General features: G+C 37.8%; 1 protein-coding gene across 1 annotated transcript in view; it reads right to left on the bottom strand.

Annotated features, from left to right (window-relative positions):
• Nucleotides 1-27,354, bottom strand: part of DNAH6 (dynein axonemal heavy chain 6) — a 5,071,261-nt gene that overhangs the window by 1,668,624 nt on the left and 3,375,283 nt on the right. The gene's annotated exons all lie outside the window — the stretch shown is intronic.

Here is a 27,354-nt window from a genome sequence, read left to right as displayed (position 1 = left end):
TATACAGAGAAAGAAAGAAGAATAGCTTTGCAGCATCAGGCTGCAGTATGGAGGCAGAAAAGACAAACAGCAAAACAAAGAATGTTTAACAATAATTCAATTGCATGCCACAAGTACAAACTGAAAATGAAGACAGATACAACAACCAGGAACACAATGAAGAATTTAACTAAATCACAAATTGGCAAGTGCTAAATTGAATTGTGGTATACAGGAAAGTACAGTTGTGTAAATAAACTTACCATAACAGTAAATGCTGTAATACATCACTGCAGCAGTAGACTAAGCTACTTGGCTTATGCCTCAAGACGGAAGAGTTATAACTCTGAAAGGAAACATGCTAGGAAATACATCTAGTAAAAAATAGTATAATCTGCAAAAACAGCAAACGTTTCTTGAACACCATCCCAATTATAGCCTTGAATTTATGAGTCCCTTATTTTCCTTGCTTTGTTTGTGTCTTTCGGCTTTTCCCGGTTAGGGGTCGCCACAGCGGAACTCCGGTCCACTAATAATTGGCAGTAGATTTTTTTTACGTGCCGAGTTTGCCAGCCCTGATGCACAACCTTCAACAAAGGTATGCCCATTCACGCATGTCTCCACACAGAAGACACTCTAGCTGAGAATCGAATGGCACAACGTCTTGCTGTGAGGCGACAATACTACCGCAGCACCACCACCACAGTTCATGGTTCTAAATATAAATAACAAAGGGTATATACATCCACACCCTGACAATACATCAGGGACAAAACTAGAAGTATGGAGGGAGAGGACTGCTATTGCAACAATGATCTATTAGAACATCTAGCATTATGGTAAATTTATTTACCCAACTGTACTATGTTCAATAATATATCACTGTTGCAGTAACATAAACTATTTTGGTAGCTTACTATAACACAGAAACAAATAATGAAGAGTAGGAAAGAACTGAAGAGTTCAGGAGACCTTGGAGAATGGTCAAAGCAAAGCTTGTTTTGGACCTGAAAAAGTTTATAATGCAGTGTGAAAGCATGCACAAAGGGCCAAGTTGCAGCGTTTAAAATACTTCTAGAGTCTACCCTTTTCCAGAAAGCCACATAAGTAGCCAAAGCAGGTCCTAATCCTGCCTGGAAGTGGTTTGTTGTGATAATAATAGCAAAAAGAAGTAGCAAGAGACAATAATCGAGAACCTGTCTGCTTTGACACTGGTTGCCCTATTTTTTATCTTTACAGGAGACAGATGATCAGATTTTCTGAAGGATTTTTCTAGTAGTTGAGCCACCTCTAGACATCCAGACTATGCAGGATTCATTCCATCTTGTTAGGTTCTAGAAATAATATAGGAAGAGTAGGGTAGACTCTTAAAACACTTTAGGCATAAAAGTAGGTTTAGTTCTCAAAGAAATCCTGTCCTTGTGGAACATGAGCTTGTAAGTCAAGATGCTCTTGTTGCAGAAGTCACAGTAATGAGTAACACAGTTTTCCAAATGAAGAACGTCAATTCAGCCTGATGAGCTGATTCAAATGGAAGAAGCATTAGTTTTTCAAGCATAAAGTTAAGATCTCAAGGAGGAGCCACCTATTTTATAGACAGAAGAATATTTATTTTATTTGACATTTGCTGACCGGGTTGGTCCAGCTGGGACAGAGCCTTTTTTCATTGGAGACCCGGCGATAAAAGCTCCACAGTAAATACATACGATAAAGTTGACTTAATATTCAATAAATAAAACAAGAAACATACACAGAATAACTAAAGCAGGTTAAAAATACATGGAGATAAGAATCAACATTATAGCATGTGTAGGTACAATGCAGAGTACAAGAATACAGATGGTTATAATTATAGGGCAAACACGATTGATAAGAGTGTAGATATAAATAAGAAAAGATTACTAAGCTTATTCATTTGACTGTTTATAAGTCATATACCAGAGACAAGATAAACTAGTATAGTACGAAAGAAAAAGACGTTAAGTAACAAAAAGAATACTAAAAGAGAATAGAGGCGAAAAGGAAGGAAAGATAATTTACAAATTAAAGAAAAAGTGTTTAGAAAAAAAAAAGGAGAGAGATAGAGTAGCTAAGAGAGGTGAGTCAATCAGGTGGGAGATAGCACTGACATAGTTTAGTTTTGCTTAAGTGATTTTTACTGCCTTTCTGAATTGGGGTTTGGGTCTAAGGAGACAGATGCCTAGTGGTAATTTATTCCAGTTCACAGCAGGCAGATAGTTATAAAGGCTTTTTCCTGAGTTAATCATGGGTTTGTCAATGGACAGGAGATGTTCAGAACACCGGAGTGTTCTTGCAGGGGTGAAGTGAGAGATTATAGAGGAGATGCTGGGACAAAAAGTGGGCTGGTAAAGAATAGAATGAATTATCTGGAGCTGAGAAAGTAGGAGGTTATGTGGTAATTCTAACCAGTTCAGTTTCGTGAGAGCGAGGGAGTGATGAGATGAGTATGGCATTTCAGCAACAAATTTAGGTACCTTGTTGTAAGTGGATTCTAGTTTAACTGTTAAGTGTAGCCTGTAGATTGGTGAGAATTTGAGAGCCATAAGGAACAGCAGGTAATAGGTAGAAGTGTGAAAGAGCTATTTTAGCTTTGCTTGCAAGAAAGTTTTTATTTTTATAAAGGAGACCAAGTTTTTGATTGGTTTTCTTAATGTTACTTAGGACATGTAAGTCAAATTTTAGATGATCATCAATAATGACTCCTAATAGTTTAGTGTGACTTTCAACTGAGATAGGGATTTTGTTATGGGAAGTGATGGTGAAAGATGGCTTCAGGTGAGATTTTGTTTTTGGTAAAAAAGTAATAGCTTGGTCTTTTCTATTTTTTTATATATTTTATTAATATGTAAAACCCTTTTCAAAAACTGCTTGACTTGAGGACAGGTAGAAAGGGCAGATAAGCAGAAATGGCTTAAAGATATATCTTGATAGAAGAGTAAGAAAGACCAGAGGGTAATAACTCACATAAATGATCTAGAATCAGAGGCACAAACTAGAAAAGTTTTTTTACTTGCGCATATATGATTTTCTAGCAGCAGTTTTTTTTTTTGTCTCCTTTACTGTCTGCTGTATGTCCTTTGAGAAAAAAGGTACCTAAAGAGCATTAAAACTATGTCATCCAAGCATTTAACTGAAGTGTTTTCAGGATGGGGGTGTATCAAACAATTCAGGTCTTGTGTGATTAAATCCAACGTATGGGGAAGCTTGTGGTAATTGCCTTGATCAATTTCAAAAGAAGGGAGAAAGTAGAATTGGTGTATGTTGCACTTACCATAACAGTAGATGTTCAAATTCCTCACTGCTGCAGTATTTTGGTTAAATGGGTTGCATATTGCCTAGGATACAACTGGCTTCCTCCAACACCTTCACTCTGACTGCTGATTGGTCAGCCCAAGGTAGGTAATTTAACAGAGTGAAGAAAATCTCAGGACTTTCTTGCCCATAAAGAGAGAAAGAGCTTACTCATAATATAACACTAATCCAAAATTTTATATGCCAGCAAGTATATACAAAAGAAGAGGGATGGTTAGTGGGTGTGGCTATTCGAACATTTACTGTTATGGCAAGTGAAACTTGTACAGCTGTACGATGTTCATTATTCTCATTACTGTATTAGCCTTTTCTTCTATATGGGTAGATTACTAAAGCATATCCAACCTGGGAGAAAGAAGGATAAGGATTCAGGAGCCCCTGAAGAATGTTTGTGATGCTTTGTAAAGGTATGTACAGAGGACCAATTTGCTGCCTCTAGAATGTTTCTACAGTCCACCCCTTGCTAATATGCCATCATAGATGCCAAGGCTATAGCAGAATGTGTCTTAACACTACCTGAAAATAAATTACCTTGCTGGGTATAACAAAAGACAATAGCTGAGGACAACCACCTAGAAATAGTCTGTTTTGAAATAGACTGTCAGCTATTTTGTCCTGCAATAAGAAATAAACTGCTAATCAGCTTGTTAGATTAGAGACCTCCATTTTAAAGTAGTTATTAGACATTATGCAAACTAAAAGGCAAAATATGTAGTGTCAGACATTTTAGGAAAGACAGTTTATTACAAAGGAAAATAAGCATAAAATGTGCAGAAAATACAGAAATAAAGAATGTTCATTTCTCAAAGGAAAGATACAATCTTGCCAGCTACAAAATGTTCCTTAATGGAATGTTAAATAAAGCATATGACATGCAAGACAAGGCCTGATAACCATGGCTAAGGAGGCCTGTAAAGCATTACAGGGTTTTGGTATTATTAAGATATACTTCAGATACAATTAGGGAAGTCAGTCAGTCAGTTAGTTTGACCTGACATACAGATGACATACAGAAATATCCAGCATTTCAGAAAGGAAGCTACAATACAGGCACTTGAGCCAAGTACAGAAGACAAGTCAAATAAAGACTGTTTCAGTTTATGTTATTCAGGACAATCAGAAGACATTTGCAGAAACTTTGGATATATTTAGCAGCAACCGGAATACACTCCAAACCAGGAAAATTAGAAAAACAAACCAAAAGACAAGTTGCAGGATGATGGCTCCTCTTTATTAAAACACACTTTAGCGCTTTCGTCAATGGTATAAATGACTTCTTCAGAATGAAAAAAATCACACTACGTTCCCTACCTATATGATAAAATAAGAAAGTCACAATTATACCTATTGTGATTTCTTATAGGTATAATGCCATGGAAGAAAAATTACGGTGAGATTTATTCATAAGTGCCAAGGTTTGATTCCAACTCCAAATCCAGCTCCAGACAAGTGACAAGTGGAGTACCTCAGAGTTCAGTCCCAGGACTGATCTTGTTTGGCATCTACTTCTCTGAAGTACAGGCCAACACAAAGGGACTCTGGCTAATAAAGTTTGCAGATGACTGCAAACTGGGAGCCATTATTGAATCCTCAAATGATGTGGATATTCTACAAAAGGGCCTTACAGAAACAGATGCTTGATGCCAGAGCCATGGGCTCAAGCTCAATGCCAAGAAATGTATAGTTATCCCCTTTGGGAAAAAACATGTACCCTTGAATTACCACATAGGTGGCAGTACACTAAACACCGAAAGTGTGATAAGAGACTTAGGAACACAGGTGGACAGTGGTCTCACCTTCGATAACCACATCACCACAACAGTCAGGAAATCCTTCTATGTGGCACAGCTCATCACTAAGGGCTTTTCATCCAGGAAAAAGGAGGTCATTGTCCCACTGTACTCATCCCTCATTAGACCCCTTATAGAATACAATGCCCCATTTGGTATGTACCTATCTGCAACAACTGGAAAGGCTGCAGAAATACCGCACTAAAAGAATCACAGGCCTAAAGCAGATGCCCTATGTCTAAAAAAACTCCACTTATACTCTGTCGCATATCATCTACTCAGAGGTGATCTCTGCTTAACATAAAAGGCTATGTCAAACCCAGAGCTGTTGGACATGCTACACTTAAAGAAATCCCAATCCCTCAGAGACACACACTCCAGGGATCTAAACCTTGTCATCACAATGAACAAAACATGCTGGAGGGATAGGTTCCTGACCCAGAGTCTCCCCAGACTCTGGAATAGACTACCCATACATGTCAAGCAGAGTGCCTCTTTGGCCCTCTTCAAAAGGAACCTTGATGATTGGATGGGTGATAGGAAATTCACCCCAGCGATCACGTCAGTTGCTCTGCTAGACAGGAGTCCAGGGAAGTAAATACTGTGGGAAGAAATAGCCAGGGAATTGTTATGGCTAGGGTTGTATACGCCCTAGGGCCGATAGCCTAGTACCGACCTATGAACCAAAGGTGAAGACAGAGGGATTAAATGCTTAAGTAAGTCAGGAGTTTATCTCAGAGATATAGCTCCCAGTTCTCCAAACATTATTCCTATTATACAATTATTTTTAGGTGCCTTTAAACCTGTAATTTTACCACCAAACATGCAAAGTTATATTGTTCTTAGATATCACAACAGTGGCTAGATGACTTCTGATTTTAATTTATCAAGTTATTCTGTGATATATGAACTGCAAAGAAAAATGTATAAGAAATTGAACAATGTTTTAAATTTATGTGGGATAACTGTAAAATAAGAGTGTGTTTCACAAAACTTTGCACAGCAGCAGGGCGATACGATGGCTGTGCATGTAAATGAAAGTTATATACTTGCCATAACATTAGATCCTTGTTGTCTCATCTTCAAACGTGGTTTTTCAGATCTGACAGGATCCAACCACAGTGCTAATCTTAAGCTTATTAGTTCAACAGCCCTGACTCTTCCCCTACAAATATTACCCTAGGTTGAACCAAGGATACTCAGATTGAGTCTGCTCCTAAATAGGCGTAAGATTTTAAACTATGTTTGTCTATATGTGTATATATATATATATATATATATATATATATATATATATATATACACACACACACACACAGAGAGAGAGATGTATGTGTGTGTATGAAGTGTAATGAAGCAACCTAGGAAAAGAAAAGAAAAAAATGTAACAGAAAGAAAAAAATCTACTAGTCGAAGTGGTTAATGAAAGGCATTTAGTCTAATGAGACTGTGCTCAGATAGGAATTAAGCTCCACTCCGTCATTTAGAAGCCAAAGGTGACATTTGGAAAGGGGTTGGAGGGAGGGAGTTTGAAGTGGAAGAAAATGAAACAACATGGATATAACATTATGGTAAGCACATAACTTTTGTATCCAATGTTGTCTATTCTTGTCCATTCAAACATATGGGCCAGAATCTTAAGCTGTTAACTGGGTAGTATCAGGGAAGGACTTTCCTAAGGATGGTGGAGCCAAAAGACGAGCATGATCTTGCCTGCTTATCCAACTTAAAGTGGGACACAAAGATGTGTCCTATTGCCCAGATAGCTGCTGCACAAATGTCAACTAATAATCCTCTATTGAAGGCTTAAGAAGTAGAAATTGCTCTCACTGAGTGTGCCTTTTCATTTGGAATACAAAGGAGATACAGTCTGAAGGGCACGTGGACAGGTTTACCTTAGAAACTACTTTTCCCAATTTTTTTGCCTAACAAAAGAAATGAATAATTGGTCATCTTTTCTGAAATCCTTTGTCCTGTGAATACAGAATCTGAGTTATCTATGAACATCCAATAAATGAAGGTGGTATTCTCCTTTGGTGGAGTAACTTGACGAAAATACCAAGAGATGTATAGAATTGTTTAAGTTAGTACCAGATGCAACCTTAGGGATAAATGAAACATTAGTTCTAAGGGAAACCCTGTCCTTGTGAAAAAAAAAACAGAAATGGAGGTTTTGAAGAAAGGGCCTGTAATTTTGATATTCATCTGGCTGATATTACTGCAACTAGAAAAACAGTTTTCTAAAATAGAAATTTTACGTCTACCTTGTTAATGGGCTGAAAAGGAGGTTGTGTGAGGGCTTGTAAGAGAATGCAAATGTCTCATGGAAGTGCTGGATCCCTATGGGAGATCTTTATAAAAATGTACCCTTAAAGAATGATTTTATGATTTTGAGATCTTAAGGGATGCAACAGACGTGTCATTAATGCCAACATCGAAATTGGAAATAGCAACCAACTGAATCTTGATAGTTTCTTAACTGCAGCCTTTGTCAAAGAGATCAGACAGAAATTCAAGTAAAGATGGCACTGTAGCTGAAAAAGGATCTAGCTCCTTAGAATGGGTCCAAGTTGAAAATCTCTTCAATTTGCTGGTTTGATAAACTTTCCAATTTTAATCTTAGCCCGAGGTACCAGGCTTTCTTCTGCAGTGGTCAACATTCTGTCTGCTTCTCAGAAACCATAGGAAGCCTGGTGCCTCTGGCTAAGATTAAAATTGGAGATACCGTATCGTTAACTTCATGGAAATGTGATCCAGAGGAGATAGTTCAGAGGGATGGGATAGGAGATCTGGATATTGATCAAGCTTCCATCGTGAATGTACTAGACGAGGCCACAGGGAGGGTAACAAGCCTTTCAGGCCAAAATGGTGCAATGAAAATAACTGCGGCCTTGCACTGTGTGGCCTTCTGTATGAACCTGTTCATTAGAGGTAATGGGGAACAAGCATGCAGGAGCCCCACGGCCAATTGTGGAACAGATCATTCCTCTGTGATTCTTCCTGTAGGGAAATCATGACAAAGTACCTGATGCATTTTTTTTTTGTTCAGATAGGAGGCAAAGAGGTCGCAGACAGGTAGGCCCCAGTGGCTGAAAATTATTTGTGCCACTGCAAGATTGAAGGACCCCTTGTGAGGCATTAGAAGTGTTCTGCTCAATATGTCTGCAAGTACATTGGTGGTCTCCAGGATGTGCATTAAAATTAGAAAGCACTGTGAAGATTTTGCCCACTGCCAAACTCTCATGGCTTCTCAACAAAGAGGGTAAGAATGGGTTCCTCCCTGTCTGTTAATGTACCATACAATAGTCATGTTGTCTGAATGAATATCACACCCGTGGGGAGCAGACCCTGAAATGCATGCAACTCTAGGAGACTGCCCTCCTCTCCAAGCAACTGATGTGAAGACTGGTCTCTGTCAATGACCATGTACCTTGGACCATCTTCCCTTCGAAATCCTTGGACCATCTTCCCATCAAATTCCTTGGACCACTCCTTTTTGGCATTTATTTCTCAGAAGTCAAGGCCAATGTCAGTGGTCTCTGGCTGACTAAATTTGCAGATGATTGCAAATTAGGAGCTGTTATTGAATCTCACACTGACACAACGGTTCTATAGGAGGGGGTGACACAGACAAACAACTGCTGTCAGAGCCATGGACTAAAACTAAACACCAAGAAATGCATAATAGTATCCTCTGGGAAGTCATCTATCCCTGGTAACTATCATATTGACAACACACCCCTTAGAGTTGACCCAGTAGTCAGGGACTTAGGGACACACATAGATAGTAATCTAGCCTTTGACCATCATGTGTCTACAGTGGTGAGAAAATCATTCTGTGTTGTGCAACTTATAAACAAAGGTATATCATTTAAGTCCAAGGAAGCATTGTTCCACTGTATTTGACATTCATCAGACTTATCATTGAGTACAATGCCCCCATGGGTATGTACCTAGCCAGGCATATCCAACAATTGGAAGTCCACAGAGGTTTCTCACTAAAAGAATACAGGGCATAAGTAAAATATCCTATGCAGACCACCTCATGGCCCTATCACTGTATTCTGTCTCCTATAAGCTTTTGAGGGGAGATCTATGCCTGGCATACAGGGCATTGTCAGACCTCACTGTAATGGACCTCCTGCATATCCACAAAACAAACAGCACCAGAATTACCCATTCTAAATACTTAAACCTTGCCTGTGATATAAATAGGACCTGCTGGAGAGATAGGTATGTATCCCAGAGACTAAGCCAATTCAAGTACAACTTGGACAATTGGATGGGAAACCAGAAATTTATCTCTGGTTAAGCACCTATGTCTCTAATGGACACAAGTAACCTGTAAATGGTTCATCTCCCGGGCCCATGCTTACACTTATCAAGGGTATCAGAACTTGTGAGAGATTTGGGATGCATGGCTAGTCTTAAAAAGGTCCTTGTGGTCATTAGCCTAGTAAACATCTATGAACCTATGAACCTGTATCATACCCTAGAATGGATGCATCTGTGGTCACCATTGCTGTAGGAGGATCCATCTGGAAAGGACAGTTGTTGGTCACTATGCAAACTGGTAGCAAGTCACATATAATGGTGGTACCACTGTGTCCTGCAGGGGATGCCACATATGGTGTTGGATGGAGAATCATATTCACAACTCCCAGTGATGGCATATAATACTGTGCACAAAGCAACCCGTAGCCAAGTATTTGTAGTGTGCATCATGTTGCATAACTTGCTTGTGAAGAAACAGCCTCAACACCAAAGGGCCATCTGTACATGTTGGGGAGCAAATGAGGAGCACAGCAGCCAGGCAGAGTAGTAGGAGGAGCAGGCAGCAGTGAGAAGACATGCAAGGCAGAGATGGGTACAATATACAGCAGCATTACCAAAGGCAACATCTGGTCCACAACTATGGGCCATGGCACAGATAATAGAGAATAAAATTATGTATGAACTGCTACACAATACAATGCACAGACTAGCCATAGTATGCATCAGACATTACCTTACCCATGCATATCAGGAGTGGCCACAGCAAAGTTGCCATCATTTTCAGAGGTATAATTCCTAAAACTGGAGTCTTGCAGCAGACCTCTCTTCAGGAAGAATAACATGCCTGTTTAGTTTAATAAACTATTTTTTATTTATTCTCTGATAGATGAGTGCCTTTCTAATAACAACTTGATGTTACACAGGATTTCCCTTATTATAATGGTTTTCTTGGAAGCAGGGAGTCAAAGATGTTGTAAGGGATTGTTTAGATGTTGTTTCCAGATTGTTTGTTTGAAACACATCTCACCTGTATAAAAGTGAGGGAGGACCAATAATTTGGGTGTTTTTCTGATCATCACATTAATAGATTTTAACAGATGCATTTTCATAGTGGGTTTAAAGGTTAGGATTTTAAAATTACAGATCAAAATGAGGATTTTTGTTTACTGTACTATATAAAGCTAAAATACAATAACAGATAATAACTAGATGTAAATAAAATGTTATAATCTGGGAAGGTGGCTATCAAATAGCACCAAGAAATACAAGAGAGACCCAAGGGAGAAGAACCTCCAGCAGCAGTGAAAGTGAAGAACTGCTGAGGTATTTAAAAGGTTAGACCAGAGAACAGATGAATGGTTTCTCAAAGAAAACAGCACATATGGCTTACAAATGATGGGAAGTAGGAGCAAGAGAAACATAAATCAATCAAGATGGGAATATAAAGCAAACAAAATACTAAGAATCAGAAGAAGATATGATAGCAGGTAACATTTGCTTTTTCTTTTCTCCATACTTTGCTGAGTGAGCAAACAGATAAGTGCAGGAGAAGGCCAGCTGCTAAATGCAGAAGAAAAGAAATGGCTAAGTTAAGCAGACAAAGGCTAAGTTTTTTTTCTAAACTCTAATATTTGTACAAGGGATAAAGAGAGTGCAAACACTGCTAAAGGAGAGTGAAAAAAGAAAGTAAGAATGAGAACATGATGTAGAGGGAGAGAGAGAATGCTGCAATGGAATGGGCAGTTTATGAGAATACATATGCAAGGTGTAGGGGAACTAAAACAAAAAAAAAAAACAAAAGGAGAATGCACTACCAGAATTGGCATGAATGGATGTGTGGGCAAGGGAGTAGAGACAGCTTAAGCATGAGAATAGAAGTGAGAATAAATGCACAGTAAATGTCAGGTGAACCCACTGAATGTCATCTTATAAACAGTAAGTCTGTCCTCAAAACTATGACAAATAAAGGGGGGTGAAGAAGAAGATGTACAAGAAACAAAATACTGTTGAGAGGTAGTGGTACAATGGGGTAAAAAAATCAGATTAAAAATAATTAGGAATATAGTGAAGTTAGATAGCATATCTGGGATTCCATTGTTTAAGATAAGGATGGGGAAAAAGATAATGCTAAGGTATGCACAAAATGGAAAGGGAAGGAGTTGTTGATGGCTACAGTTTAGGAGAACCAATGGCAGATCAGCTTTATGGAACTGTATGTAGAACTGCAAAGCCCAAGAACAGGAGAGCAGATGTTTAAGGTATTGCTCAGGAGAGGGGGAAGATGGGCTAGGGAATAAGAATGGAGGGTGAGTAATACAATAAAGAGAAATTTGGGGAGAGGGATTATGGTCACAACAAATGTTGGGGAATATCAAGACTGATAAAAGAAAAGATAATTATGAAACTGTTGTGAGGGATGGTGATACAGAATTGTACAACTGACTACATTAAAAATAAGAGAGGGGATCTAAATTACTAAGTAAGTAACCAGACATATCACAGACGATGAATGGAGCAGAGAGAAACTATGAAGTTAGCAATATTGATTAGGAATAACAAATAAAGCTCAGCACCAGATGAAGTCATGAGGAAAAGGCAGAGGAATTATGTGAAAGATAAAGATAAAAAGAAAGATATGGAAAACATGATAATTTGATGCTCCTCACCAGGACAAGAAGAAATTCATCAGAATTGAGGAATATGGAAGGAACGCCAATTGTCAAAATAGTAGATGGTTACCAACACCGACTGTCAAAATAGTAGATGGTTACCTAAGCACTACATTAGATAAGACAATAGACAGTGTGCTAGAAAAAGGGAATAAAACAAAGTCAAGGTGATCAAGTATGGAACAGCCAAATACTAGAGGAAAGATATCTGAAGGGAAACCAACATAGGATTAAGGCAATATATTTATGAAACTAGAAGATGGCTACAAAAAATTGATTAATGCAGACAATAGAAAATGGATAAAAGGAGTGCAAGTCTTTGAAAAAAGTATTGGTGACCATGCTCCATTTTAGAAGATATTATGACTTTAACAGATAAATAAAATAGAAATGGGATACAGAATGTAAATAGAAGACTGAAAAGAAAAAGCAGGCAAGACTAACTGAAAGGATAAGAATAACAATTCAGCTAATTTATTTAGATATTAAAAAAAAGGTAGAGATATGGATTAGCTGATCATGTCTATAAGAGGATGACTGATACACAATGCAGAAAATTATGGAGAAAGAAATTGAGGAGAGAATGAGTATTGTAGAATTACTATGTCAGATGCAAAGAGAAGAAAAGGAAGATGGGTGAAAAAAAGAACAGAGAAAGTTAGGCTCATGAATAAATTTGAGAATATGCAAGTTATAGTGACAGAGGAAGACGGATTAAAAGAGAAGAAGTGTGGTTGATGAATGAAGATAAGGCAGAAAATATCTGGTACAGAAATTCAAATGTAGGAAGATGCCACAACCATTTTGGAAGCTTTAAACTATGCAAGTTAAAATAACTTGCCATACAAGTAGAGGTTAAGAGAGGAGATTTGTATGGTATTATCATGAGATGTATGGGTCTAAGAAGGGAAGCAATGACAGTGAAGCATGTACATTATGATAATAGGAAACACTAAAAAAAGAAGACCAGTGGATAGCAGATGTAATTATCACAGAAGAAGAAATGAGAATAACTATAAAGAATGTAGGAAGCAGAAAGACTTCACAAAACCTGACAGATTGCTCAGTGAATATGACAACGTAAGAAAATAGTCAGTGAAAGATTATATTGCATTAACATTACAGAAAACAGAGGAACAGAAAAGAATCATGCATTCAAAGACATAGGCAATACTGGAAATCCTGAAAAAAAAAGAAATGTAAATAATGGATCCAGGCAGATACTTCCACAATCTCACCAATAAATAGAGATGTAAAAATTCTACTGAAAATGGTAGCTACCACACAAGCTAATCATCCCAAGAGTCCTTCAGAATAGTTAGGCAGGATTCATGAACAGGTAGCTGTCAATGAATAGCTTAAACAGACTTTTCAAGGCAGGGTTAAGAAAACAGAACCATGACAGAAGAACAGATGAGTTTGAGACCAGAGTCATAGTTGGGTCATCTGGCACCCTGAGCAATTCCCCAGTCTGAAACTATCCTCAATCCAAAATTGAAGACAAAAAAAGTCTTCTTGAACTTGGAAAAAAGGGTATTCTGTATTCAATAACTATAGCAAACTGTTTGCCACAGCCGCTAAGCTATTAACATGCTGAGCTCTAATTAAAGTGTGAATGCAGTGTCAGCATTCATTTAAGAAGCCATGATATCATCCATAGCTTCTCAACTGAATGCCAGTATGCACTTGTGCCCTAACGCAACTGCTGATCATACTATCTAACACCTTGCATATGGGGTAGCTCCCCCTTCACGCAACCCAAGTTATGGCTTTGTTTGACACAAAAAAGCATTCAACTATATAGAATGACCAGTATAAGGTACTGAAGGAGGTGGGATACGGAACCAAGTTCAAAAGGTGGGTGAATGTGCTACACCACAAACCAGAATCCATTAGTACAGGTAGAAATGTCAATGCAAGGGTGCCCACTATCTGGTTATTTTAGGGATAGATGTGCTAGCAAAAAGAATAATGGGATACCTACAGGAACAGAAACAGAAAGACAGTGGTAAGACTCTTTTCATACTGTTTGCAATGACTGTATGTCGATGGTGTGGAACCTGAGTTTTTTTGGGAAGTGCTGGAGACATTCAAAAGTTTCAAAAACAGAGTCACGTCTAGACTATAATTTAAAGAAGATGGTTATGGTAAGGTAAGGAAATGCAGACACTCCCACCATAATATACATTAAGAAAATATAAATGTCTCTGTTATACACTGAACAAGGAGCTCGTAAATCAATTTAATTTTTTTCACTCTGCCACCATAAACACTTTAGGTGAGTAATCTTATTTCTAAGAAAGTTATGTGGAGATTTGTACTGAATCAGTTTACTTAAACAGTTGCATACATCTTATTGTTCCTATAATACCCACATTTTGAGGAATGATCAGGAAAAAATATAATGCATTATATTCATTACAGAAAGCATACCTAACTACACCTGTGTCACAAATTCTTAAAAAAACAAACTCATAAGGGAATGACACATTTTTTTACAGTCACAGTGAAACCTTGTTTCTGAAGTATATTGTTTTAGTCTGAAACTGATTCTTCTCTCTCTTATCAAGGCTTAAAAAATTATCACTGTTTGAAACAAAGTGACCAAATGTGCTTTGCATGTAGCAGTTTATCAAATAAAAAAGAGGGATCACAACGAAGAAAAGGCTGTCGACAACTGAATTCTGCATGTTACTGTACTTGTTCAAATTTAAAAGAGCTCAGAAGTCCTTGCAGATGGATGTCGCAAAATACAACAGCATCTCTCCTGTCAGTGGGAGGTATATGACATGTGCACTACTGAACTGTGTGGCTTTAGTAGTATGTGTAAAATATCTGTGTACTTAATGTGCTTTCTTTATGTTTCCTCTTCCTTCTGCAGGACCAGTTATGGTAGAGGGTTGCTGACAGCCACTATATCCTGTGTCAGTCAATGCCTTTATAACTGGGTCAGTAATGGTTACCAGGCATGCTTCTAAGCAGGGGGACAGAAGTCAGCCTGATGAAGGTGACCTGGAGGTCTCATTAGTGGCATCTGTGGCCACTACTTAGGAGGTGAACGCATCAGCTAAGGCTGGCATTACTCACTGTAATCCACAATAATTTACCATAAAATTAAAATGCTGCATTTAGCAGGACAAAAATATGAGGCAAATCAGGTTTTGCAATCATGGCTATCATGAGGGTATGGTAGTTTAACTGTAGCAAGCTACTTGCTAAAGTCCCAAAATAAAACAACTGTTTTTTTTTTTGTTTGTTTTTTTTTGTTTTAAGGTGAAGACCTGTTTTTTTCTAGTCCTTGTTCCTGATGCTGTCAGGGGCCAAGATCAATGCATGCCAATGGTGCAGTACCAGCATTTATTTATGGAATGCTGGAACTGCATTTGCAGTCAAATCCGAGAAGAAGCACTAAGTGTGTGGTAGTTTGACTGCAGCAGAGAGTTTGCTGCAATTCCAAGAAGATATTATTTATTTATTGTATTTTATTTTATTTATTTTCTGTGTGGTCTTCAAAGTGAAAGTAAGACTTTTTTTTGCTCTACAACTGAAAGTTGTGAGGGGCTGCAGTTTGGGGAACTTCACTGGGTGCCATATAGGCTAGCTACAGCCCTGGACCCTACAACCATTCTTTCTCCCTCAAGCCCTCCCACAACCATTCCTCACTAACTTCCCCAGCTACCATTCCTCTTCTTCTATGAAAATGGGAGCCACACACAAAAACAAAAAACAAAATAAAATAAAAATGCCCTTCCAATATTCATTCCTTACAGCTAGCTTTTTGTGTTTTCATCTGCTTACTTTTCTCCCTTTCTTATTTTCTTGACTCCCCCTTTTCTCTCCATTTATATAATTAATTGGGTAAACACTTTGTGTGGCCTGCCTTCCACTCTGTGCATGTGGCAGAGATGAAGCGCTTCACTGTGTGAGCATTCATAGCCTTGAGAAAGCTTTGACACACTTTCATGTCCTTCCTGTGACATCAACTACGTGGATTATATGCACTTTGTTAGCACGACTCCTCCACTGATCCTGCATACCTCTCAACTATACAGATTTTTACAGAATGTCCAAATTTTTGCCTTATATTTTTGGTCTGTCTTTCATAAAATTGTGTTTTTCTGGCAAATTAGTGGAAAATCATTAAAGACTGAAGTTAGAAAAATAATGACAGGCATTTGCGTTTCAGACTTCATACCCTTAAGAAAATTCATGTTAATGCAAAACCTGTTATTCTATCAACTTTCTAAATTTGTAAGAGCGATATTATTTTTTGGGCCTTTGTCCCACTTTTATTCATGGCTTTGTCCAGATTTCTTGCTCTAAGAGGTTGAGAGGTATGATCCTGCCTAATGCCTGCTGTCCTCATGTTGTGGCTTCACCATTTTACTATGCAATCATTTTCTTTAAGCATCAGTGCTATGTATACCCTGCTTCATATTTAAGCAGCTACAGACCATGTCATGTTATAAGACACTTGATATTTATTGCTTGTCTATGACTCCCAGCCACAGTCTTCTGTTTTCTATGAGTAATTGCAAGTCTGTGAAGTAGCTCTCTAAGGTTGCAAATGGCACTCTTCCAGAAGGAGTGCTGTGGGGAAATAACATCCTTGGTGGAAACTATAATGCACAATTCTGATTCACTGAGGGGATCGTTCTACAGCCCTCATTTGTATAATGGAATGTAATTAGTCTGGTATCACATACAGCAACATGTAGCACCTCACTACTATTTATTTATTTATTTTATTTTAAATTTGTTTACCAGGAATGTGCGACTGGGCTGTTGGCCCATTTTTAGTGGAGTCCCAGGGAGAAAGGCTCCTCTACATATATATTACAAAGAATAAGACGTATTACTATGTGAAAACTATATAGCAATACACGTATATGAGAATTACAGTGATGGAAAAATAATATAATATTTAAATATTGAATAACTATGGCATAGACAATTGTACATTGCACAGAAGCAGAGAAAGTTTACATCAGTTGGGCAGCATGTCATTTAGTGAACAATTTCAGAGCATCAGTGTATTGCATTTATACTATATAGTATGGATAGAGACTGTTGGGTGATAGTCTGAGCAGCCAAGTGCTCCAGATTATGCAGAATGCTCCACATTCAACCATAAATGAACTCAGTGTTCCGCATTGAATAGCTTTGGCTCCGCTACATGGCTTTTGATTGGTTTGTATACCATGATTGCTGCCAATTGGCAATGCGGTATACAAATAGCTGCTCTGCTCTTCTGCATTGAACAGCATTGGCTGTGCTACATAGTTTTTGACTGGCTCATATACCGCATTGCGGTATATGAACCAATCAAGTAATTGTTCCTGAGGACGGGAGGCAATGAGAGCTCCCAAATTATAAATTTAGTAAAAAGGACTTTGTCATCATTGCATTTTGATTTCACGAGGGTTTGTTACATTCACCCTCACCCCCATGACAGAGAAATGAGTGTAATCTATCTTTACGGGAACATTTATTTTGGACTTCCCCGTGAAATAAAAAGAGAGAATGTAGTTTGTCGGGGGAAAGTATTTTAATGAGTAGTTTGCTTAGCAGAAATGTACCAACCCCTATCCAGCCTCTATCTTTATACACACACACACACACATGCATACACACACATACCTCTCAACCGCTTTACACAAGAAATCTGGACAAAGTCAAACATAATGGGGGGACAAAGATCCAAAACTAGGGACAAAATTTAAATACTGCTCTTATAAACTTGAAAGTTGCTAGAATAAAAGGTTTTGAGTTACCATGTATTTTCTGAAGGATGTGAAGTCTGAAATTTAAATGTCTGTCATTATTTAATGACTTAAATTCTCAGTGACTTGCTTGTTGTTATTACTGACTGTAAGGGGACTCGTACAAAAATTACAACGGATAAAGAATGCTCCCTTACATATAGAAGTGGAAAATTTTCGTACACTAAAAACATCTTTCTTTCTCCTCACTATTCTTGTTGCAGAGAAGTAATGATTAGGCATTAGGTTGGGACAGGAATAGGCAGGTGCCATAATCAAACACATGAAAAACGAGTTTACCTGAATAACCATACACACACTATTCATAAATGTTTTATGACACTACCGAGATAAATCTAGGAACTAGAATCATGGACTTTTAAAGCCTACCATTAAAAAACAAAAAGAAATCTATTCTTGCATCTTATATTCAAAACCAAAGTCAAAATAATATTAATTCAAGAATCTCATCTTACAAATGAACAATTGGCAAACACAGAAAATAAAAAATGGATAAGACAAATCACAGCTTCAGAGGGGAAAACAAATAGTGCAGGAGTTGCAATAATAATCAAGCAAGATTTCCAAGGCAATATAATTAAAACTGATACTGATAAAGAGGGCAGATGGTGTTATATAGTCTACACCAACCCTGCCATTCAAAAACCAGTATTAGTGCTAAACATCTATGCTCCATGCAACAACCAACAGCACTTTATTATGTCACTATATGCTTTATTAACAAAATTTAAAGATAACTTTATAATTATTCATGGGTTCATAGGTTCTTAGGTAGGTACTAGGCTATTTGCCCTAGGGCCTATATAAGCCTAGCCAAATGGTACCCTGGCTTTTGCCACCCAAGAAAATTATTTTCCTGTGCCCCTGTCAAGCAGAGCCACAGATGTGATCCCCGGGGTGAATTTCCTATTTCCCATCCAATCATCAAGATTTTTCTTGAAGAGTGCTAATGAGGAGCTTTGTTTGATATAGATAGGTAGTTTGTTCCAGAGTATGGGAAGTCTCTGGGACAGGAATCTATCCCTCCAGCATGTTCTGTTTATTGTGGTGACAAGGTTTAGGTCCCTAGAGCATGTAGCTCGGAGGGATTGGGATTTCTTTACGTGGAGCATGTCCAACAGCTCTGGGTTTGACATAGCTTTGTATGTTAGGCAGAGATCGCCTCTGAGTAGGCGATATGTGACAGAGTAAAGCTGGAGTTTTTTTAGATGGTCTGCGTAGGGCATCTGTTTGTGGCTGGTAATCCTCTTTGTGAGGTATTTCTGTGGCCTTTCCAGTTGTTGTAGACGTCTTGTGAGGTACATACCAAAAGGGGCGTTGTATTCTATAATGGGTCTAATGAGTGATGAGTAGAGGGGAACAATGACCTCTTTTTTCCTGGATGAGAAACCTTTTGTGATGAGGTGTGCCATGTAGAAGGATTTCCTGACTACTGTGGTGATGTGATTATCAAAGGAGAGACTACTGTCCATCTGTGTCCCAAGGTCTCTTATCACACTTTTGCTGTTAAGTAGACTACGGCCTATGTGGTAGTTCATGGGTACAGGGTTTTTACCAAAAGGGATAACAATGCACTTTTTGGCAATTGAGCTTGAGGCCATGGCTTTGACACCAGGCATCTGTCTCAGTGAGGCCGTTTTGTAGGATGTCCACATCGTTAGGAGTTTTGATTATGGCTCCTAGTTTGCAGTCATCTGTGATCTTTGTTAGCCAAAGACCTTCTGTGTTTGGTATCTACTTCTCTGAAGTACAGGCTAACAGGAGAGGAGCTAGGACTGAACCCTGTGGTACTCCACTTGTCACTGGTCTGAAGTTGGATTTAGAGTCTGCTACTTTCACAGTGTGGGTTCTGTCAGTGAGCCAGTTGGCAGCCCATCGTGTGACATAGGGATTTATACCTAGTTTAGTGAGTTTGTCTATAATTCCAGAGTGGGGAATGGTGTTGAAAGCCTTGGCGAGATCTAGATAGGCTGTGTGAACCACCTTACCCTCATCTACGGCTTTGGTGACCGCTTCAAAGAAGTCTATCAGGTTTAGGAGACATGATCTGCCTTTTACAAACCCGAACTGGGTAGTGTCCAGAGTATGGAGATTACCAATGTCATTGTTTATAAGTTCCATGATGACATGCTCCATAGCCTTGCAGACCAGGCTCGTCAGGCTAATGGGGCGGTAGTTCCCAGGGTCCGTGGTGGCTCCCCCTTTGTGGAGTGGGATAACTATTGCTGTGCGCCATTCAGTGGCCACAAAGCCTGAGGTGAGGCTATGATTGAACATGGTAGTTAGGTGGGGTGCCTGTTCATTCTGTAGTTCATGTAGAACGCAGCCTGGGATGTTGTCAGGTCCCATGGATGCTTTGTTCTTGGCTTTGGAGAATGTGTTTTTTACCTGTGCAGCCATGATTACAGGTACTTTGCATTCTTCCGGTATAGAGATGGGCCCTTTAGGGGATGAGAGAGGGGTAAAGTTAGCACTGAACCTATCTGCCAGGATGTTGGCAATATCAGTTGGTTCTGTATATTTAGTGCCATTGTGCTGTAACTCAGAGCAGATCTGAGTGTTGACATTGAGATTCTTCACATAGCTATAGAATGCTTTGTGGTTGTCTTTAGAATCAGTGGCAATTTTGTTTTCGTAATTAGCTTTGGAAGATTTTATGAGGGATCTCAGCTTCTTACTGAGGCTGACCACAGAGTTCTCCCAATCATGGGATTTTACTCTTTTATGCAACAGTTTCTTTCTTCTGTTGTAGAGTTTGTTTATAGCAGGGGACAACCAGATTGGCTTCCTTTTTTTGGAGGATAGCATCTTGGTTCTGTTAGGGATTGCACGATACATGCACTCGTGTAAATGCTTATGAAGTGCAATTGTATAGGATTCAGCAGTCGTATCAATATTGTCCTTCAGCATGGGTGTTGTGAAGTCTGCCACTTCTGTCTTAAGAAGTGTGCAGTTGGCTTTGGAGAATTTTTTTACGGTGGTTTCCCTAATGGGGGATGGGTTTGGGATGTGGATGTCTAGGGTGATTTGCTTGTGGTCGGATCTAACCAACGAGGAACTGACCTCTGGTGTGGAACTCCGGTTGCACCTGTTGGTAATGACCAGGTATAGGATAGTGCTGCCCCTGGTGGGGGTGTGGATAAGTTGATCCAAGGCACTGGAATTTATGAATTCCAGAAAATGTTGAGCACAAGAGTTGGTACATGAGTAGTTTTCTCAGTTAATGGTGGGGTAGTTGGAATCACCCATTATTAGGGTGTTAGGTTGTACCCTAATATTTTCCAGTGCATCAAGAAATGAGGAGCAGGAATCCTGGGGCATGGTGGGGGATCTGTAGCAAGCTACAATTTGCATTGCGGTCTTGCCCAGAGTTAGTTGCACTTGGATAATCTCAGATGCATTATGCTGAGCAACTAGCCTGGAGGTGTGGTTATCCTTAATGAATATGGACATGCCTCCACCTTTAGTGCTTCGGTCCAGGTTAGGTGGTCGAAAGGTGTGGTATGAATTATAGCCTGGTAATGCAGGGGTGCTCTCTGGAGCCTTGAACCAGGTCTCTGTTACTGCACAGATGTCTATGTTCTCCATTTTAAGGAGTGCCTCGAGTGAGTACATTTTGAGGTTTAGACTTCTAGCATTAAGTAGCATTACCCTCAGATTTTGCTTGCTTGTACCTGTTACAGTGGTGAATTTGTCATTTGAATCTTGCCTAAAAAAGGCACTATAGGGGTGGCAAGAGCCTTAGCCAGTATCCGAAATCCCAAGGGCGACAGGTGCAGGCCATCTCTGGCAAAGCATTGTGGTTTGTCAATCATGTTATCCCAGGCAGACAGATATTGGATCCCCTTAGAATGACACCTGAAGCTTAGCCAATTGTTGAAGTCAGTCATTTTGGGGGTGACTGGAATTTTTATCAAAATTCAGATAAAGATAGATCTAACCCAAATAAAATATATAACAAACAGGCCACACTAGCAATTAGGGAACTGAAACAAGACTTCAAACTATTGGATCCCTTTAAGTATTCTGGGAGAGACAATAAAAGAGAAGACTTCACCTTCTATTCACAATGTCACAAAATGTGTTCAAGGACTGATTTCTTTCTAATCTCTGACACATTCCTTAACATGAAAGTCACAACACATACACATACCAGATTCTTTTCCGACTACTCAAAAATCACACTTCTCATTGAATGGGACAATAAACAACAGCAATCTAACAGAGGCTACAAATGGACATTGAATTCCAATCTCTTAACTAAATAAGACGTGGTAGAAGGCATAACTATGCTACTAAGCTCCCTAACTTTAAACCTAGTCAATTCACAACTACCACTAGACATTGAATAGGCTTCAACAAAAGCTCAAATTAGAGGCTTTTTGATTAACAAAGCAATGCACTATAAAAAATTATTCTCCAAGGAAGAATTTGTATTAAAAGAAAAAATAAAGCAATTAGAATTGGAACTAATGTCACGTCCTAACGGAAACACTAAAGACCTCCTGAGAAAAACACAAAAAGAAATATACCTAAAAGAGATAAGAAAATTATCATTTAACGAAATGAGAAACTTGGCCAAATACACAGAGACTATTCAAATGCCATACAAGGCCTTAGCGAGACTAACTACTCTGCACAAATCCACACTCATTATAACAGAAATTTACCACCAGAACAAATCATACTTAAATAACCAGACAATAATAAACCTCTTTGAACAACTTTATACTCAGATTTATGGAGAACAATCTTTATAATCTTCAGAAATGGACAGGGAAGCTTTCTTCAAGATATAGTTTTCCTGCAACTAGATGTTAACCAACAAAACAATCTAACCCAATATCAACAAAAGAAATCATTGACACAATTAAACCTCTAAAAACAAATAAAGCTCCAGGTCTGGATGGCCTCACACCAGAAGTTTACAAGTGCTACACACCACTAATTGCTAATTAATTGCTAAAATATTACAACAGGTACTAAATTACATAATAAATAACAAAATAAATGATTTATAATTTAATGCCTCAAAAAAAAAAATTATTTTGAAAGAACAATCAGATCCTAAAGACCCTAGTAGCTACAGACAAATATCATTACTAAATATAGACACTAGGATTCTTACTTCAGTACTAGCAAAGAAACTAAAGAACACTATAACCAACATTATTTCTCCTGAACAATCAGGTTTTACTCCATCTAGACATACTTGTGATAACACCTTAACTCTTGAAGCCATGATAACCTTTGCAAACATTAAGAAAACTCCAATATACACAATGGTGGTTGACGCCCAGAAATCGTTTGATAGAGTGAATATAACTTTCTTACTTCAACTCTTACCTTATTTTGGGTTCTCTAACAAATTTATACAAATAATTATTGCAAGAAAATCCTTATACTAACCTATATATTAATAGAACTTTATCAAACAGAATAAACATTAAAAACAGGATAAAACAAGGATGCCCTTTATCCTCCTTCTTATTCAATCTATACCTTGAACCACTGTTCCTGTACATTAAACAGAAAACATATCATAACCTACAATCTCACTTCAACTCTAAAATCTTTTACACAGCTTTTGCCGCTGATTTAAACATTTACTAAACCACCCCAGCACTGACATACCCAAATTACTAAAAGCAATTGACTATTTCTCAATTATATCTAATTATAAACTTAACTTAAAAAAAAAAACAATATTTCCCCCTTAAATCCTCCCGAACTATTATCGTTAATCCCACTTTTAGACACAATTAAAATAAAAGACTCAACCAAATATCTCAGGATTATGTTTTTGCAAAACAAAAAAGATTTTTTATCAAAATAATATACTGAATAAATGGAATATGATAATGCTAGACTGCAACAGATGGAACAATCTCAAGATACCATTCCTATCCAAGGTCTCGATAATCAAAATGAATATTCTTCCCAGAGTTATTTTTATAACCACACAAGTGGTAATACATAAATTCTTCAAACAAATAGTCGTTACTGGCCAAGTTCATTTGGGAGCCTAAAAAAACAAGAATATCATTACCAAAAACTATCTCTACTAAAGCTAAAAGGGGGTTTAAACTTACCAGATTTTAAACTATACTATACCATTATCAATAGTAGCAGAATACTAAAGATAGCAGAATATTCCCCTTCAACCAACAAATGGTCTTCTAAATGGCTGAGAATATATGACAGCTATATGAAATCTTTAGAAATTAATCTTAGAGCTCTTCCTTTTCTAACCACAAAAGATATAACAGCTTATAAGATCATTGACCCTCTAAAACACTTCTTTATCGTACTTCAAATGTTGTTCACTTCCCTAGATCTTGGGCCAGCAATGGACATATTTCAACCAATCCATAATAACCCAAACTTAAAAATTAACAACTCAATGATAAATCTCAACAACTACCCTTTATTAAAAGACTTGAGAATTCTAGATCTCTACCCTTATTCACAACTATACAATTGCAGACTTGAGATCTCAACTTAATTTACCAAAATCGTACACAATTATCTTGAGACAAATTAGAGAACTATGTTCCAAACACCTTTAAAACACCAAACTAAACAAGGTGGATATGAACAATTGTGAAACTGTATGGAACATAATGCTATCCGGGAAAAAATGATATCCAGCATGTACAAATTAATAACAGAGATAAAATTCCAAGACAATATACTTATTTCTAACTATTGGCTTAAAATTAACTCATCAATAACTAAACAACAATTAAACCAAGCTTTAACATTAACACACAAAGCATTGCCTTTGAAAAAGTTAACTTGCACACAACTCATGATCAGCATATCTTACCCCCTTGGTATTACACAAATTTAACTCTTCTAATTCACTAAACTGTCCATATTATAGGTCACAGAAAGTAGATCTAACTCATATATTTTGGAGCTGCAAATGCGTATTTAAATTATGGAACTCATTAAAAATCCAACTACAAAAACAAGGCTATGAAAAAGCAACTCTTACATGGGAATGCACACTACTTCACATTCCGCCCCCCAGGAATATCCCATAAACAAGCGACCATACATATCACATTATTCCTATTAATGAAACTATACATAGCCTCTGAATGGGTGGAGAGAATGAATATCAATTGGGCCAAATTCAAAAAAATGGCAAATAAACACATGCTAGCTCATAAATGGGTAACTGATGCAAAAAATAACAGTGTTAAGAAACTAAAAATATGGGAACAGATATTTAACATACTGCTAGCTTAATCCACCCACATTATAATAAAGACACAGGCATTTATGTGCAAAGTTATACCTTCAACATTTATACAGATATGTAATGACAAGATTTCTCCATAACAGGGTAAGCTCGATAAATGGATGTAACAAAATAATTGATGGCACTTTTGTACAGCTGTAAATATTGATGTTTCATGCTGATGTATAAGTGCTGTTCACAGTTATTCTGTACCCAGTGTATTAATGCATTGCTGATGTTGTTTGGTCTTTGTTTGTTCTGTACATTGAAAAATTCAAAATAAAAAAAGTTTTTGGCAAAAAAATTCTCAGTGATTTGCTAGAAAAATGTTAACTTTATGAGGAGTAGACTAAAAATATGCGGCAAAAATCTGGACATTCTGTGAAATTCTGGACAGTTGAGTGGTGAACCTCCTAAAGTAAGAAATCTGGACAAAGCAAATAGCCAAACATAATGCAGTGATAAAGCCATAAAAATATGGACAATGTTTTAGATATTGCTATTATAAAGTTAGAAAGTTGCTAGAATAACATGTTTTGTGTTACTATACATGTTCTGAAGGACGTGATGTCTGAAACTCAAAATTTTGTCATTATCTTATTATTTAATTCCTTTATGATTTGCCAGAAAACTACATATTTTATGAGGTGCAGACCAAAAATATGAGGCAAAAATGTGGCCATTCTGCAAAATTCTGGGCAGTTGAGATGTATTACAAGGGTGAATATGTGTGTGTGTGTGTGTGTGTGTGTGTGTGTAAATGTCTGTGTCTGCAAGAGAATGTAGTTATTATTAATTACTTACATATGGTATATTTTGGTTGAAAGGTCATGGCCAGGGTCAAGATACATTTTTCACACAGTGTGAAAATAGGGTGTTCCACATTTTGACTGTTTGTCACACATTGCTATTGTCTATGTTCCACACTGGCCTTTTAGCAGGTTGAAACCTATGGTGATAGTCATATGGCATATTATGAAGTATAGCAGCGGGAAGGATAGTAATGCAGAAGAAATGAGGCAACTAGGAGGCTTAGGCAGAACAGAAGGAAGGTTAGTGAAAGTAGATAGCTAGTAAAAGAATTAGAGTATGGAGGCAGATGGGATGTTAAGGATATGGCAGGTATTGCTTGGTAAACAGATAATGAGGAGTAGTACGTTTAGCTAGGTTTGGTGCAGGAGCAGAGCCAGGTGTTGGCTAAGTGTTTCCTAAGTAGTTTAAATTTCGATGTATTATAAAGTATTCTCTATTCAAGAATATTGCAAAAGCTAGTTACTTGGCCATATGCATTTACATAGATTAAAATAGGCTTTTAAAGTGAAGGGACCAAAACAGTCATGGGAAAACTTTTGTTCATGAATTGTTATTTGCTTTGCAATTATATCACTGACAAAAACACCGGTACTTAGATATGAATCAGCCACTTTCTAAACATTCTAGGATCCAAATCTTGAGTTCCTTCTTTACCCATAATGCCCCTGAGCACTACAAACCCTCAGATCAAGTTTGCTGCTATAATATATATCATAATCCTAAAATATAATAACAATGCTATAACAGGAAAGTGATAGCTGAAAGATCAGGAGCTCAAACAGGAACTATGGTTCCTAACCACACTTTTGTTAGGTCTCTCCCAAACTCATAGATGGTTGAATGAGGGAGGAAGTTGAGGAAGAATGAAAATGGACAACACCGATGGAACTTTATGGTGAATACATAACTTTTTATCCAATGTCATTTTCATTTGTTCCTGAATAAATGGGACAGAGTCCCTAGCTACGGTAACCCTTGGGTGGCCCTCATGGAAGGATGTTCCAGAGAACCACTGAACTAAAGGCCGCTCTATTTGTGGAAATAATGTCCAAATTTGCAATGCGCAATTAAAGTGTGAGTATTAGACCAAGTAGCAGCTGCACAAATATCATCGATAGAAGCTCTAGCCCAAAAGGTTGCCGATGTAGGCATTGACCTGGTTGAATGGACTTTTGGTTGTCTTAGTACACTTAATACCTTTCAACGAATAAACACAGGAAATACAATCTGCTATCCATTTAGCCAGTGTAGTTTTTGAAATGCGCCTTTACAATCTTTTACTAGTAAAAGATACAAATAACTGATCAGTTTTTCTAAATTCCTTGGTCCTGTGATGGTAGAAATGAAGTTGTCTATGTACATCAATAATATAAAGTGTGTGTGTTCGTCTTAGTTTTCAAATGTGGGGAAGAAAATTGGCAAATTGATGACTTGGTTGATATTGGTTTAAGAGGAAACTTTTG

The sequence above is a fragment of the Protopterus annectens genome, chromosome 17.part0 (assembly GCF_019279795.1).
Source record: "Protopterus annectens isolate FY-2018-M chromosome 17.part0, PAN1.0, whole genome shotgun sequence".
Taxonomy (NCBI): Eukaryota; Metazoa; Chordata; order Ceratodontiformes; family Protopteridae; genus Protopterus; species Protopterus annectens.
Note: the sequence above shows the minus strand (reverse complement) of the source record. Positions and strands in the feature narration are given on the sequence as shown.